The 17,772-nt window shown below is 43.3% G+C and overlaps 1 protein-coding gene across 1 annotated transcript in view; it reads right to left on the reverse strand.

Annotated features, from left to right (window-relative positions):
• Positions 1-17,772, reverse strand: part of CFAP20DC (CFAP20 domain containing) — a 1,688,800-nt gene that overhangs the window by 1,589,503 nt on the left and 81,525 nt on the right. The window lies entirely within an intron of this gene.

The following is a 17,772-nucleotide window of genomic DNA, read 5'->3' on the forward strand; positions in this document are numbered from 1 at the left end:
GTGGTTTGTGGTTCAACTGACTGCTCTTAAAAACATTTTTTCTGCCAATCACAAAGAGGAAGGGGTCCCCCTTCCCATTTGCAACTAGCTTACCACCAATTTTAAATTGGGGGTAAACGTCATTGTTTTGCAACCGCATTTGCGTTTGCAAAGGAATCTTATATTACTCGCAACTTGCTAATATGTTATGTTATGTTATGTTATGTTATGTTAAAAGTTTGTGTAAGCACGACAGCTGCCCCAGCAAAGGGGCATCCCGGCGCTGGTAGATCAAGTGCAGTACCCAAGAGGCAGATCAGGCCAGGAAAGCAACCCTAAGGGGGAGGAAACAGAAGGGTTTTGACAGCTTTCCGGAAAGTAAGCAGGTTCTTCATGCACGGATGCCCAGCGGCAAGGAGTTCCAAAGCTTAGCTCCTAGAACCCGGAAAGAGCGCCCACCCATGCGGCAAAGTTTGGTACGCGGTACAATCTCCAGGTGTTGTCCTAGTGAGCGCAGACTCCGCTGGGGCACATACAGAGTTAGAAGCAAACACAGCAGGTCTGGGCACCTGGATTTAAGAATCTTGAACGCCAAGCAGAGAGCTTTGAACTGGATACGGGAGTCCATTGGAAGCCAGTGTAGCTTTCTGATTGTAGCTCTGGCAGAACAACTGCGGGGAAGACCTACCAAGGTCCTTGCTGCCAGATTCTGAACTCTCTGCAGACGTGCAATCTCCGCTTTGTTTGCACCCAAGAGCAGCACACTGGCACAGTCCAAACGTGAGAGAATGGTAGCCTGGACAATAAGCTGCCGTACTTTCGAGTCAAAGAACTTCAGTATCGGATTAAGGCCCCTCAACAGACCCACACAGGTGGCTGCCACTCTTTTGGAGTGGGTCTGAAAACTGAGATTGGAGTCCATCCAGACTCCCACGTTTTTGACTAATGACTTGGGTGCTGGCATGGTGCCCAGACAGGATGGCCACCAATGCTGATTCCAATGGGTGGTGTTCTTCCCTAATAGGAAGGGATGCCCTTGGCATGTCCCTTCCTAATAACAACTCACAAATCGTACAGACTCTCAAAATAGGTTTGGTACATGTTGTGCAATATATTGAACTTTCACACAGCAGCTCTGTTCTAAATTGCAGAGTGTAGCAGATATAAGGACTAAAACAGTCATAGTACTCTTCAAAATGTATTTAACAGAGAAAACTCTACTATGGAAAAGAAGAATGGACAACTATCTGGTAAGGTAGTTCATAATAAAAAATAATATGTCTCCCACACACATTCAATCATCCTGCAAGTTCAGTTTCAAATTCCAGGGGGGCATTTCAGCTTTTTATATTTTTGAGAGCAATAAATCTTAGTCTAGTATACAAATAATAACTATTATTACCTGCATTGAGGCAAATCACTTGAAGGTCCTGTTCAAATACTGCCTATTTCATGTGTTTATTTCACTCGTAAACCAGATGTTGTTGGATCGAATATACCGGAAGGCTGCATGCATGCGGTTGACAGTCGAGAGAGCAGAATCATTAGCTGTGGCAACTGAGCTATTAATCCTACCCGTTTTACACCATGCTTAATGGAATTGTTCCTCATCACCTCGCCTCCTCGAGTCACAGATCCACAGAGGATCACTTTCAGTCTCTACTGTGCATCACCATCTCTTCAGCCCCAACTTCTCCTTCTCTGTTGTTGACTTCGTATCACCAGCACCACAAATGAAGCTGGCGGACTGCTCTCACTAATTCATCGTCATAGTCCTCTCCAATTATTTCGAAGCTTTGTGCCTGAGACATCTGAGCTTGTTCCCAGAAAAGGGGCTCTCCAGCATGCTAGACTAGCGCTTCAGCACAGTATAATATAACTGCACTCTCTAGATGAAAGGAGCCAGCAGAAGAAAGCAAAATGAGCAGGGCTGAATAGAGAGCATACAGGTGTTCGAGCAAAGGATTCAGAAAATGGTGTGGTGAAGCGAGGCCCACAGAGGATGAGAGGAGCAGTTAGGTAATTAGCGAAGCATGTAAGCAGCCAGGCACAGAGCTAAGGGCATGCTATAGACCGAGCAAGCTCACAGAGTAAGCACATACAATGAACATCAAACAAACACGTTAAACATCTTCATGTGCTAGGTTTGGAGACAGGTGCCCGAGTATTCCAGCAATCCAGCATTATAGTAGCTCCAAACATGGCATTCCAGTACCCACAGCAACCGTACATGCGCAGCCAATAATCAATCCGCAGTTAGTCTACTCGGCCATAAAAGGAACCATTATCACACAAAGGTCCAGTCAGCAATAGGGATCATTCAGCACAATGAAACAGGGCTACATGAATAAGAGTCCCACAGAGGTGACTCCCCACACACTCTAGAGTTAAGTAGATCTCTTGAAGGGAACAAATGTCAGCATTTCACAGTAGCCACATGACCAATTTGATGAACACAACATCCAGTGGAAACCAGCTTAGGAATGGTCCCAGCAATTTCAGCAGTCTAGCAGTCACAGCAGTGCCAATGCAAAGGATACCATCAACACACCAGGGAATACATTCACACTGTGTGGGCCAATCACCATAGCCGCAGTAGAATCCAGGAAATGTTCTTGAGGCTAGGCAAAACAAAGCACAACAAGGGCTTCCACTAAGGCGTTCGTGAAGTACGCACACTAAGGCAATGTTAGATTAAGCCTCTTGATGCTTACGCTGTGCCCTGTATAAGTTAGCATTTGCTGCACTATTTTCTTCCTTGACTCCATTTTACATGGTGATAAAAACTAATCTTTGGCTATTTCTGAGAAATGTCCTTTGCTGAGTTTCATTTCTGCCATAAAGAACCGTTAGTGCCAGTGCATTGTTTTTCCACTAGATAAAGACCCTCTCCCACCTCTCTGGTAGTTTGATCGCAGCTCAGGGTGCAACAGTCTTGGACTGTGCTGAGTTGTGTAAGATATGAGAGCAGAAGCCTATTTTTTGTAGTTTACTGTCCAGTTGTGTCTGCCTGGAAAATGCCACTGTGGGCGTGTTCTTAGCCAAACATGAAATGCACATATTGTATCTCTATGATTGCTGGTCTTCAGTTCCCTCTGTAGCACTCGCTAGAGATTGCAGGCTCCGCTCTGAGTGTATACAAATAAACAATTATTAGTGTATTATTCTCCACTGTCTCTCTGACTCTTCATTTGGTATGGAAGTCTGAGAGGTGGTCTGCGGTAACCCGGTTGGCCCTAAGCGGGTCACTTCCTTCAGTAAGATCTGCAACAAACAAAAAGCACCAAAACAAGTTCAGAGGGTGATCAAGCACTCCCAATGGCATTAGATCCAAGCTTGATTATGCCAAATGCAGCATCCCAATCTTCTCCTGGACCTAATCACAAAGTCGTCACAGGAAGAATGAAAACTCCTGACACAGAAGGTAGGCTCTCGAACAGGGACAACAGAGCCAAAAGCACTTGCCTTGATGTAAACGATAACAACCCTGCAGTGGGGATGAAATATAACCAAGAACTGGTATCAGCTCAAAGTAATCAGCAATGAAAAGAAAGCAGATAGCAGCCTCCACAGAACATCACCATCAAACTATACTAAGTAACTAGGTCTCCAAATGGAGGAAAGAAAGAATAGGAGGACACCGCTGGTGTAATGTGAAAAGAAAACAATTCAAATGTATCGATTAAGGGGAGCCATACTCAGCTACATTAATCATATACTGCCAGTTACCTCATCAACAACAAATGTGACAGATAGTGCAACAGGAAAACAGTTCTCCCATTAGGCCATACTGTAGTATCGTTGAAAGGAAAACCAAAGACCAGTTGAAGGTAAGAGGATTTATTCTTTACACCTCATCCAACAGCAAGAATAAAGTAACTGTCATTCCACAGAATTCTCTCGCAGGAAGAATCCACTGTGGAGGTTCTGACAGTGAACTCATTGAAGATGAGGTACCACGTTACACTTCTTCCCCTCATGAAGGGCGAATGGTAGTTCCTCCGAACTCAATCTCGCGCACACTAGTTGTCAGGCAAATGAGGAAAAGCTTTCCTGCAAACAGACACTTGTGCAGAAAATGTAACCAAACACCAGAGTTGGAGGGTGAAAGGCAGTTCCTCCGAACTCAGCTACGTGCGCACTTGTCAAAACGAAAAAGTCTTCCTACCAACTGACACATGCGCAGAATATGTAGCCACACATCAGAGTTGGAGGGCGAAAGGCAGTTCCTCCAAACTCAGCTACGCTCGCACTAGTTGTCAGGCAAAACAAGGAAAACTCCTCCTGTCAACTGACACATGAGCATAGGGGAAATGAAACGAGCAGCGAGTCAGAGGGCAAACAGTTGTTCCTTTAGACTTTCATCGCCACGCTCAAACGAAACGCAACACCAAGTCACAGAAGCTAGAGGGCGAATGGTCGTTCCTCTAAGCCCAAGGTACCAAAGACGCATACCTCACAGCGCCGCTAGTTCCGCTCGTGAAAAGCGCATACTGCAACTCCACCAGGCACAACGGAACACTCCGGAGTTCAGACTCCCAACCAGAAGAAGTCTGGCCAAGTCTGAAACACACAAACACTGGAATCCGGATCCAGAGCTGAAGCAATGGAGAGCGCCAGCTCCCCTAGAAGAAAATACTTGCGAAGTGCAGCGAAGTTCAGCCACCTACTTCGTCCTCCAAGAACTCAACAGCTGTGAAACACGAAACTGCCTCTTGCCTTGTTGAGGTGTATGATATGAAGACATGCACATCGCGTTTCTTGATCCCATCCTCGTCACCAGAAATTATAGTATAGTTGAAAGGAAAACCGAAAACCAGTTGAAGGAAGAGGATTTATTCTTTACACCTCATCCAATGGCAGAGCTAGAGTAACTGTCATCCCACAGAATTCTCTCGCAGGAAGAATCCACTGTGAAGGTTGTGACAGTGACCTCAGCGGAGATGAGGTACCATGTCACACATACACTGATGCCAAAAGGAAAATCAGTCACTATAGTACTATTCTCAGAGGAAGGACAACAGTCTGAAGGAAGACGCAAGTAATCAGTAGCTCACGAGACTGGGCAAAAACTACCTGTGGTGATGCTTAGAATTATATGATGCAGTCATGATGCAGTGGAATTGCATCATACTGAATGTTCTAATGTAAACCAGTACTTGATGGGTTTGCTGAAGGTTGAACTTATACTCCTTTAAAGATACTTCAAGAATTTATAAGAAGTTTCCTGTGTGGATTACTACGTATTTTGGCGACGAGGACCTGGCAGAGAACAACCCCCATTGAGATGTGTGGATCTACCTATGAAACCCTGGGAGAAACTAGGTTTAGATGTTTTGGGTCCAATTGACAAGTTAGGAAGCAATAATCGATTTTTACTTGTGTTGGTAGATTACCATAGCAAACGGTTTACATGCAAATCAATGGGGCAAGTCTGCACTGCGAATGTGATAACATTTTTAAAGGAAGTTTTCGTGGAAGAAGGGGTGCTGAAAACTCTTGTAACTGATAATGGCGTTCAGTTAGTTTCTTCAGATATGTCTAGTTTCCTAGTTCGTCTTGGGATTAGTCATGAGAGAGTGGCCTTGTTCCGTCTGCAAGACAATGGACTTGTGGAAAGGGTTAACATTATGGTAATTGATTGTATTCAACTTTCTTTAGCTAATGGTTTATCATGGAAAGATGAATTGAGAAGAATGATGTGGGGTCATATGATAACGCCTCATTCGGTAACTGGAGTATCTCCTTTTGTGGCCCTGAAAGGTAGAGAACCGGGTACAAAGGAGTCTCCGATGTGGTTGAAGGAAAATACTCAGGTTTGGGTTGATAGGGAAAGGATGAGGTCAAGAGTTGTTGATTGTCAGTGGCGCAATAAGATGGATTTTGATAGTAGGAGGTGTGTTAAGGATTTAGGATTTGTGGAAGGTGATTGGGTTGTTGTGAAAAAATGTGGTTTTGTAAGGAAGAGAGAAAGTACATTTTCTCAACCGCATAAGGCTGTTTCTGTTAAGGGTTCTGTGGCTGAACTGGACGATGGCAGGAAATGGAGTTTTGGTAGTTTGTGTAAAGTATCATCTGTAATGATATGTTTTTATATGCATTGCAATTTGTGAAAAAAAAATGTGTTTCTTGTAAAATGTTTTATGTTATTTATTTTATGTATATAGATTGTATATTTCCTAATGTTTTCTTATTTTTCCTTTTAGATTCCGTAGGGGGGAAGATATGTGGTAATGTTTAGAATTATATGATGCAGTCATGATGCAGTGGAATTGCATCATACTGAATGTTCTAATGTAAACCAGTACTTGATGGGTTTGCTGAAGGTTGCTGCATTGAACTTATACTCCATTAAAGATATTTCAAGAATTTATAAGAAGTTTTCAGTGTGGATTACTACTCTACCCACAGCTGACATCCACAGGGTCATCAAGAGACTCAAAAATTCGGCTTGAAAAGGACAAGGATTCAACAACAATTTAATTGAAAGCATAATAGTTCATAAAGCGCAACCATGGCACTCAACACCATTATGCAATCTGCCACAGCTAAGCCAGTAAAAAGCTTATATCAGGAACCAAACTGATGAAAGCACTACTCAAAGGGAAAAGTCTCAAGCTACACAGCAAAGTGAAAGTGAAAACTCATGATGCTAATAAAAAGACCGAAAGCAACCAGGCTGACCCACCATAGCAGGTCATCAACTGAGCAACAAACCATGGAAGACAAGCTATCAATTGAAAAATGGCAATTCAGCCTCACATGATGCAGCCATTTCCTTTGGCAAACTGGAAAAAATAACAAATAAAACGTGCAATTATTATAGAAAATAACACTATGTCTGAAAATAGAAATACGCCAATACAAAAAAAGAAGAAGCCGACTGAAAAACATAACATAAGCACAATTCAAAAATGTAATGAGTGAAACAGGCATATAAGAATGCCAAAAGTCACAGCAAGTGGCACTCAGGAATCTTTTAGAGAACAGAGCACGAAGAACATAGCACCTGCAACCACTCTACCACACAAGACGGCTCAGAAAGCCTTCAACAAGAGTACAACTGCTACAGCTTCCCACATGTGGAAGAAGCAGGCCGTTGGAACAAGCTACTGGTAGACAAGCACCCCTTGAATGAATATAGACTGATGTTAAGCGAAGATTAATTCCCCTGAATGGGAAGTGTGCTAAAGAAGCAATGTTCCTGAAATCTCACCAAGCCAAGCAATCTTATCATCAGCAACATTCCAAAAGGTCATGGAAAGCAGAAATTCTCGAAATAATAAGACCCATGACTGGCTGAGCAGGATAAATCAGCAAATAAATAGTTCTCAGAAAACATATTAAGATGGAAAAGAGGACACAGAATGTGAAGTGGGACAAAATAATTGACTAAATGAACAGCGCAAAGACACTCTCAATTCCACCCTTAGTATCCAAGTTTGGTGTTCCGATAGGTGAAAAATTATGAAACTAACCTAAAGAGGGATCCAGTCTCATTCGCCCAAAAATCAACTAAAAGCGAAAATGTTCCTGCAGAGGCCAACCCCAGTGATTAATCACTGACTTTGGGCAATTAAATAGTAAAGTACACCCACCAAGCAGAAAGGTAGGAAAAGTTGGAACACTAAAATCCCAAAAGAGCCCAGCAGCATGGCACTGCAAGAAAAACCTTGCTAACCATTTGTCACAGAACCACTGACCACCATCTCTACTCAATGATGGAAATTGCCAACCATCGGGTGGATTCTGAGATCACATTCAATCATTGGAAACTTAGGAGGACTTCATATTAGGTGCAAACTTGTGCAAGGAATTTATGAAAGCATGGCAGATCAACATTTTGGCCTGCTCTGCTGAACAATTTCTGTTTTGTACATCATTGTTTTTAATATCTATGCACCCCCACAGAACGTCCCCCAACCAATGTGAGGGAAATATTGACTGCCTCCACAAGGCACTCAAGTGTAATATGAAGACTCAGAAAGGTGCTTCATTATCCTGTGTGTCCACAATACAGCTCTAACAAATGCATTCCTAGTAATTTACCTCAGGATCTAATGCTTTAAGAAGCATTAGCACTTCATCATGATCTATGGAGATATATTTTTTTTTTTACACATAGAAGTTAAGTACATGAGAAAATACATGGATGCCAAGGCCAGCAAATCAAAGCATAATAAGAAAAAACACCAGCACAATAGTGATAGTCTGTAGATGTACACAACCATAGCAATCACATTTGGGCCTCTAGGTGCCGCTCTGCTTAACCTGAAACATGAAATCAGCATAGGATTTTTACATGCCAACCCAACCCCGCAAATCTCAAATGCAATGGCACAAAAGCATCTAGTCAAATATCAACATGATGCGCTGAAGAGGTTTCTGTCAGTGACCATCTACGATCTGAAGGAAGGCCACGAAAGTGAGGCCAATGGTAAGGGGAAAATAATGTGCATTTCCGGTCTCCACTGGGTGCTCCAAGAGATATCTTTTAAGTGGATCCCAAATATCTTGAGGTCTAGATGAGAGTGGGAACAGCTTGGCATAGATGTTTGCCTGGTCCTGCCAGAATATTAGGTTGTTAATCCACTCCTTGAACTTGGGTGCGTGACCGCGTCCCCAACGGCAGGCCACACGTCGTCTGGCAAGAAAAAGAGTAAAGGAGATAAACGTGCAGTCTGCCACTGGTATCTCCTCTGTGTGCCCCAGGACTGCAAGAAGAGGGGAAGTTGGGAGTCTCAGTGAGGTCATTCCTGCCAGCATGGTGAGAACGTGCTGCCAGTATGTAAAAACGGCGTTACAGCTCCATGTGAGATGCAAAAAAATCAGCAGCCTCTGCCTTGCATCTATTGCATCGACCTGTCTCGCGCAGTTTGTATTTGTGTAGTTTGACGAGGGTGTGATAGATGGGGTGCCGGAATTTGTAGTGAGCAATACGTAGCCGGCTGCTGGAAGATACTTGGTCGGTTTGCCTTCAGCAGTACAGCCATTGGTTGTCTGCGACTTCATGCCGAGTTCAGCAGCCCACTTATCCCAGGATGTGCAAGGTATGTAAGTTGCCTCTGTATACAAGCTATGATAGAGTGTGGACACCAGATGGGATGGGCTGTCGGCACGCAGTTCGTGGTGTAAGGCTGCAACAATAGGGGGCTCTTGAGGATAGGAAGGGGTATTCTCCTTGAAACCTTGTCTCAGGCGAATATGGAGAAAGAGGTCCATGGGAGATGGTGGCGTGTCTTAAAATAACTGTTGCGAGGTGCGAAACTTGCCATTGAGATAAAGGTCCCTTCAACAATTAATATTATGTTTAGCTTTGGCTTTGATGAAGACATCTTCCTGTAGTATAGGCATCTTGGTGTGGTATGTAAGTTGGAGTAGTGGAGAATATAAGATGGGATTTTGTAAGTGGCGAGCAATACGGTTCCATGCCAGGACTGTGCAGTCAACAGATGTCGGACATGGTGTTCGAAGTGTGACTACAGTCAATATGGCCCGTTGAGTGGAATAGGACCTGACAGCCAGTGCTCAATTGCGACATGAGGTGTATATCTGGGGGGCATAATATGCCTGAGCACAAAGATAATATAGTTTTAAGTTAGGCACATAAACCCCCCCCCCCTGAGAATAGGGCCGCATGAGTGTTTCCCACTGCAAGCACGGTTGTTTGCACCCTCCCCAAAACTAATCTTATTAGCTCCGAGCGGAGCTGAGAAAAAAACAATCTGCCCGAATCATACAGTATATTTAAAAATAGGTATAAGAGATTGGGGAGAACAACCATTTTAATGAGCGAGATCCGTCCTGCCATAGTAAGGGGGAGGGCATTCTACTTTGTGATACTGCTAGTGATGTGATCCAGTGCGTGCCCGTAATTGAGTTGCATCAACTCCACGCGATCTATGGTGACATGTATTCCCAAATATTTCACCTCCGTGGCACACCATTCAATGGGGAAATCAGTAGGAAATTTCACCGCAGCTGCTGTGAGCGGGTAAATTTGTGATTTAGCCCAATTGATATGAATTCCAGAGAAGCCTCCAAACCAAACAAATTCACGGAGGATCAGATTGAGATTCTGCTGGGGATGCTTTATATGCAGGGTAACAACATCTGCATAAAGTGAAATAAGGATCGGAATGAGAAAAAGACCGAAGGGCCTTTTCCTGGTAGTGCTGTCAGTTTTTTACCACTAGCGGCTCTATGGCAAGGGTAAACAGAAGTGGGACAGTGGAAAACCCTGCTGAGTTCCATGAGTGAGGCGAAAGGAGGGTTAAACATGACTATTAATTAAAATGTTCGCCGTAGGAGAGGCACAAAGCAGACAAATCCATGATAAGAAACCTATAGGGAGCCCCATGCATTGAAGGATAGTAAAAAGGTAGCCCCATTCCACCAAATCAAAGGCCTTCATGCATCCAAAAAAACAGCCACTAGTGCCAACTTAGGGTCCACAGTCTGCAGGATGGAGAACATAGTACAGAGGTTATGGGAGGTCATTCTACCGAGGATAAAGCCGCCTGTTCGGGCAGTATATGCTTCTCCATCAATAAGTAGAGGCGATTGGCTAGGAGTTTTGCAAGGATTTTTCCATCTGTATTAATGACGGATAGGGGTCTATAGGAGTCACAGCGGTCCCCTGGTTTTCCAGGTTTTACAAGGGAAACAATAAGTGCTTCTCGCATTGAAGCTGGGAGAATAGGAGCCTCCTGAGCCTCCATATATACCTCCCGCAACACCGGGATCAATTGTTCTATGTAAGTCTTATAGATATCAATGGGGAGGCCATCAGAGCCTGGGGCCTTGCTCGATTACATTTGCCTGATGGCTATTGGGAACTTGTCGTCTTCAAACGAAGCCGCCAAAAATTCCCTTTGATTGTCGCCTAGCTACCCTAAGGTGATATCTTCGAGAAACGAAGCAAAGTCTGGGGGTTCGGACCGTCGGGAGCTGTAAAGATTAATGTAAAATTCAGTGAAGGTATGTAGTATTGCAAGACTATCTCTGTGACACATCCCTGAGGCATCTACCACATCCAGAATATAGTTGGAGAAGCGGGGTAGTTGGATCTCCATCGCTAGTGTCCTACCGGGCCTTTCCCCCTCCCCATATCAGCGAGCGGTGAAGTATTTGCTGCAAAAGTTAACCTCTCATGCCGGTGTGTCAGTATAGTCAGTGATTTTATCTCTAAGTGTGACTTTCTGAGCCCCTGTGGAATCCCACCACATATCTGTTTCCAGTAGCTTTATTTCCCCTTCGAGGCAGCCCAATCTGTGACAAATATCCCTGAGGACTCCAAACCTTTTTGCATTGCAAAACCGACGCACTGTTACTTCAAAAGCCTCCCAAAGGGTACTCATATGGGTGACGGAGCCTTTATTCTGAATGAAGAAGTCAGATATCTCTTCCCCAAGTTCCTCCTTGAAGGCAATGTCCAAAAGTGCTTCTGGCACTAACCGCCAGATTCGGGGGGAGGCGATCAGACTGGGGGCCCAATTGGCATTCACACCGGGGCATGGTCCGAATGAGTTCTGGTCATGTGATCTGCTGAGTGAATCCAAGGAGCCACCCTCGAGATACTATCCAATAATCGAGTCGCCACCAGGAGGCAATTGCTGTAGTGTAATATGTGACTTCTCTCGCATCGGGGTCATATGTTGCCAGGCATCTATCAGCCCATGATCCAAAAGCAAATGCGTTAGTGTTTCATGAGTTTTTGTGTAGTGATGAGGGAGAGGATTGAACCGGTTGACTGCAGGGCACAGAACAGTGTTGAAGTCCCCCTCCCCCTATGATGTGCGTGGAGCACGCTCTAAGAATGTGCCCCCATAGAGTAGTAAAGTAGTCCATATCAAGTAGTCCATATCATCAGAATTGGGCCCATAACAACAGACAAGTGTAACTGACTGCGTACCCAGTGCACCCCAGAGCATGCAGCTCCTACCAGAAGGGTCGAGGGTCGCTGAAAGTTCCACCCAGAATTAGTGGTGTGTTCCTTTTGACTAAAATTAATGTACCACAGAAGTAAGTAGAATAGGAAGAAAATACTCGCCACCAAATCGGGGAGGGCGGCGTGGGTCGACATGCGTCTCTTGAAGGGATCACTGAAAGAATATCGATGACACAAAATATAGAATTACCAAAATATCGAGTAAAAAATATAGAATGCAAAAATATCTAATCCCTATCTCCAAACAGGTAAGTACAAAAATATTGAATCAAAAATATTGTTGCAAAAAATATATAATTAACTTAACATACTTAAAATACTTAAATAACCTTAAAATTAATAAATAATTAATGTAACTTAAAAATATATATATATTTTTTTTTAATACATACATATATATATATATATATATATATATATATATATATATATATATATATATATATATATATATATATAAATAATATTGATAGAAAAATATACAAAATGTTTACCGTAGGATAGCGGGAGGGTTAAATTTACTATTACCACTCCAGTGAGTGCAACAGTAGAGAAAACATTGGATAGCGTAGCAGTAAAAATTACTATTCCCAATCCAGTGAGTGCAACAGTAGGGAAAGCGTTGGATAGCGGGAGGGTAAAAATTACTATTCCCACTCCAGAGAGTGCAACAGTAGGGAAAGCGTTGGATAGCGTAGGCATAAAATTTACTATCCCACACCAGTGAGTGCAACAGTAGGGAAAGCATTGGATAGCGGGAGGGTAAAAATTACTATTCCCACTCCAGAGAGTGCAACAGTAGGGAAAGCGTTGGATAGCGTAGCAGTAAAAATTACTATTCCCAATCCAGTGAGTGCAACAGTAGGGAAAGCGTTGGATAGCGGGAGGGTAAAAATTACTATTCCCACTCCAGAGAGTGCAACAGTAGGGAAAGCGTTGGATAGCCTAGGGGTCCAAATTACTATTCCCACACCAGGGAGTGCAACAGTAGGGAAAGCGTTGGATAGCGGGAGGGTAAAAATTTCTATTCCCACTCCAGAGAGTGCAACAGTAGGGAAAGCGTTGGATAGCGTAGGCATAACATTTACTATCCCACTTCAGTGAGTGCAACAGTAGGGAAAGCATTGGATAGCGGGAGGGTAAAAATTACTATTCCCACTCCAGAGAGTGCAGCAGTAAGGAAAGCGTTAGATATCGTAGTAGTAAAAATTACTATTCCCACTCCAGTGAGTGCAACAGTAGGGAAAGCGTTGGATAGCGTAGGGGTACAAATTACTATTCCCACTCCATAGAGTGCAACAGTAAGGAAAGTAAATACTTCATATATGAATAAAAATAAATTAAATATTAATACCAATTACAAATATTTAAAAGTAATTAACAATTTTATATAATATAATAATTAATCAATTAAAAATACAAATACAAATTATTGAAAATAATTACCTATTAATACAAATTTACCAATTAACAATTACAAATTTAAAAATTAAAACAAAGAAACCCAATAAATTAAAAAATGTAATTAATTACCATTAAATTACTTCCCACCCTATTCCCCTATAAACCCACAACCTGCAACAGAAAATAAATTAATAAAATTGACAATTATCAATCAATTAATCAAATGAATTACCAATGATATTTTGCTTAATTACCAATTAAAAATGTAATGAACAATTAATGCAAAATAATTACCAATAAATACATTAAAATATTTAATTAATTATAATTAAATTACTTCCCACCCTATTCCCCTATAAACCCACAACCCGCTACAGACAATAAATTAATAAAATTAACATAATTATCAATTAATCAATTAATTAAAATAAATTACCAATTATATTCTATTTATTACCAATTAAAAATTAATTAACAGTTCAATCAAAATAAATACCAATAAATAAATTAACATATTTAAATTAATTATAATTAAATTACTTCCCAACCTATTCCTCTATAAACCCACAACCCACTACAGAATTATATTACGCAAACATTAAATACAATAAAATTAATTAAAATAAATTATAAAATAAATATATACACTTCACACATATACTAACATAAAAAACACTTTAAAAAAGTGGATATTATTAAAAAATTGGTATTAACTTACTTACCTCAAATTAGGTATTTTTGTTGTCTATATTCTGTCCATTCAATATTTTTGTTGTCTATATTCTGTCCATTCAATCTTTTTGTTGTCTATATACTCTCCATTCGATATTGTGTCCATTCTATATTTTTAATTCGATATTAATGCAAATCGATATTTAAACTCGATATTTTGACTGTATACCCTCGTGAAGCATAGCGATATGAATCTGATACCTGTCCAGATATGCAAGAATTTGCCGGCATTTACGGGAGTTAAAAAGTCCTCTGACATTCCAGGTAAGCAATTTTAAGCAAATCAGTTCAGGAGAAGCTGTCATTATTCTGGGAGGAGGGAGTGATCACTTGGATCATCATGATGGTGTGTGCTACATATGTCATCATCAATCTACGCTGGCATAATTATCTGTTGATTCGTACCTAACGGAACAGAAATGAACAGCAACAACAATTCCCATCCCACCCCCACCCACAACAGCACACCAATCCTGCCGGTAAGATATCGCCCACCCCACTTCCCGGGGACTTGTGACATTATAGTTGAGATCAAACAAGTCCAACAAACACAGAAATCCAGTAGATTAGGAGGATCTCCCATAGAGGGGGGTCGCCGGTGGGTCAAGGAATCCTCTGGTCTCCCACGAGCTGCAATAAAGCTAACCACTGGAGTGGGCAGGTAATAAGAGAGAACAGGAGGGTACTCGGCAGAGTTCAGGACTAGCACTCTAAGCATATACGACAGCCATTTACCCAGCATGTTAAGTTCGCATGGAGAAAGGCGCTCCACAAAGTCCTCCATGCAATGTCCATTATCCGGATTTTGTTACTGCGGCTGCGAGCCTCCAAATTCTCATTCTTTGCTGCAATAAACTTGAGCAGCCTATCCATCTGCGACACTTGGAGCTGTAATTGTGAGGTGGTGTCCTGTGTATCTGATATACGTTGTTCCGCTTCTTTAATCTGTTCATCATGTTTGTCGACCTGTATTAAGAAGTCCAACCGGCTATTCATAGTATACATTTTGCCAGATAGGTCGGTAAGGCTGTGTAATGTTTGGACTTCCACCTCAGGCTCCAGAGACTGTATCTGCACCTGTTCGCCGTTGGTTGGGACAAGGTCCTATGGGTTGGAGCGTGTGACCACTTTCTTGGCCTCGAAGACCAGCTTGGGCTGGCAGCCGTCCGTCTTACCCATGTTTTCAGAGACATTGCCCTTCTGGCCGCCAAGGAATCAATACCACTGTCCCCGCAGCGGATGGTGAAGTAGATGATGGCTGCCGCCGTAAAGCACAGTTGTTCCCACCTAAGGAGTCCTTAGGGGTGTGGAGGGGAGCAGCTTTGAAGAGAGCTCCAGGCGCATGGAGGGTTGTGTCCTGTCGCGGAAGGACCTATCAGAGGCCCAGATGTAACAGCATGGATAGTGGCGGGTTCTGGCTGACTATGCAGATGATGGCAGAGAAATAAGCGGGCGTGGAAGCCATGGGCGTAGGAAGTGTGGGGGACGCGGGGGATATGTCCCCCCCACTCCAAAATCTGGGGGGGACACGGGGGACGGGACAAAATAATTACCCCTCGGCCTCCTGTTAATTGCAGGGCCATTAGCGCGTGAAAGCGCTACCTAATGGCCCTGCACTTGCCCTGCTGCAGTCAAAGAGGCCACCCGGCCTCTGCCCTTTTGTTATGCAGTAGTAAGGCTCCGGTTCTGGGAAGGGCCGAGAAGGTAAAAAAACTCTTTGCCTTCATGCCCAGAGAAGGCAAGGACAGTGTCCACTTCTCCTGATCTGCCTCTGGCAGCGCCCTCCTGCCCTTTCTCTCTCTATTCATGCTCTCTCTCTGTCTCGCTCTTCCTCACTTGTGTGATTTGAAGAGACCGCTCTTACTTCTCTCTCTTGCCTCTCCTTTTCTTTATTTGTTCACCTGTGAAATGGATCCAAAAAAGAGCGGAACACTTTGGCTGGAAATGTCCTCATTTTCTGACTGTTTTCTACTCCAAAGAACAACCTCGGAGAGAAAATATTATTAAATACCTATATAAAACAATACAGAGTGGGCAACAGACAGGCCAGATTGTTATTTACACCCACACACATTAGTACCACTTGGCAGAGTTTGCCAGTAAAAGCGCTACTTTCTTTTTATCTTCTTTCTTTGAACAACATTATTTTCCCAGGGTGGGGGAGTGCACCATTCCTAAAGGTACTGCAATACCTGGTCGATGGGTGGAGTAAAAACGTTTAATATGATCGTTTTCAACTGTTTTAATTATTTTAGCTTATAAAATGTGAACAGCGGCTCTATATTTGGGGAGGTAGTCTTTTTTTTTAATCCAAACTTCTTACATTTTGTAAGGATATAAGCAATGGACATTGAAACTGGTCCCTTCCTGGTCCTGTAGTCATATAGGAGTTTAAAACTGTTAAGGTAACTATGTTGTTACTGATTACAGTTCACATGCTTTGCTTATTCTTGCATTCCTTATGAGTGTTTGCTTTTTCCAGGGTGTTATAAAAAAAAATTTCAGGCACAATTATACTGTTGTCTAGTGCATAATTTGAATTTAGTCGCAGCACAATTGAGAAGGCAGTGCGAGATTCTCTCTGTGGGGCAGTATGGTGTTCAGTGTGGGAGAGGAGGAGAGCTGCTGAATTTGGACCTGGAGAACCATGTTCAGCCTTCATGACCAGTCCATCAGACCACACTCCTGACAGAGCTTATTCCGATGCTACACCTTAGAAGGCCCGATAGGCCTTAGAAGCATTGGTGTCTTAGCATCCGCAGGTGGACCCTAACAGTGGCAAGTGTGAGTTAACCTTGAAGGCCTGTCCACCACAATCCATACTGCAGTTCACCGCCAGTCTTGGGGCAGACCTACCAAGCAGCACACCCTAGTCACTGAGGTCACAAGACCCTTGAGGCCAGTCCACCTCACCCATTGGTACCTCAATTGGCCTTTTTCAGCAGTAGTAGTGCAACTTACCAGGGGTTGGCAATGTAGGATTTGCACGCACACCAAACTTAAGGGGTGATTATAATGGCAGTGGGACCACCACGTCACCCTATTGGTGGCGCCGCCATCGGTGACTGCATCACCCCCCGCCATATTATAATGGTAGGCTGTTCCCTGGCGGTTGGAAAGACCATCCACCACAAACCCGATGGGCACCTTGAGCCCGCCAGTGCAGCGGAGGAGCTTGTGGTTCCTACAGTCCTGGTTGTGGTGCACCGCAGTAGGGATTACAATGTCTCTTACCCGCCAGCCTATCCATGGCGGTTCACACACCATGGAAAAGATGACGGAAAGGGACATTGGGGGTTCGTACCCCTTTCCCCCCAGCCCCCAGACATCGGACCTGGGGGTCACCTATGATGCCCTACCTTCATATCACTGCATCATGAGGCAGGCCCCGCATTGTGCCTGCCACGTAGTGCTTTGATATATGTAACCTGTCTCTTTTTTACATTGCAGTGGATGATGCAGCCAGCAGTACCTGCTGCAATGTAAAAGATAGGCACTGCGAACGCCATAGTGGCGGTCGCATGGTAATGCCTATCGTGGGGCCGCCACCTTGCAGGCCACCGGTCCCATTCCCCGATTCGATGGCAGACGGACTGAAGTCCACCTGCCATCGTAATCAGCCCCTAAGTTTTCAAACGTCATGGTCTCTGCTTCATGCACAAACACTTTTAACATGTGCAACCTATTTTCGGGCCACTGGAGTTATG

This window comes from Lissotriton vulgaris, chromosome 9, assembly GCF_964263255.1.
Source record: "Lissotriton vulgaris chromosome 9, aLisVul1.2, whole genome shotgun sequence".
Classification (NCBI taxonomy): domain Eukaryota; kingdom Metazoa; phylum Chordata; class Amphibia; order Caudata; family Salamandridae; genus Lissotriton; species Lissotriton vulgaris.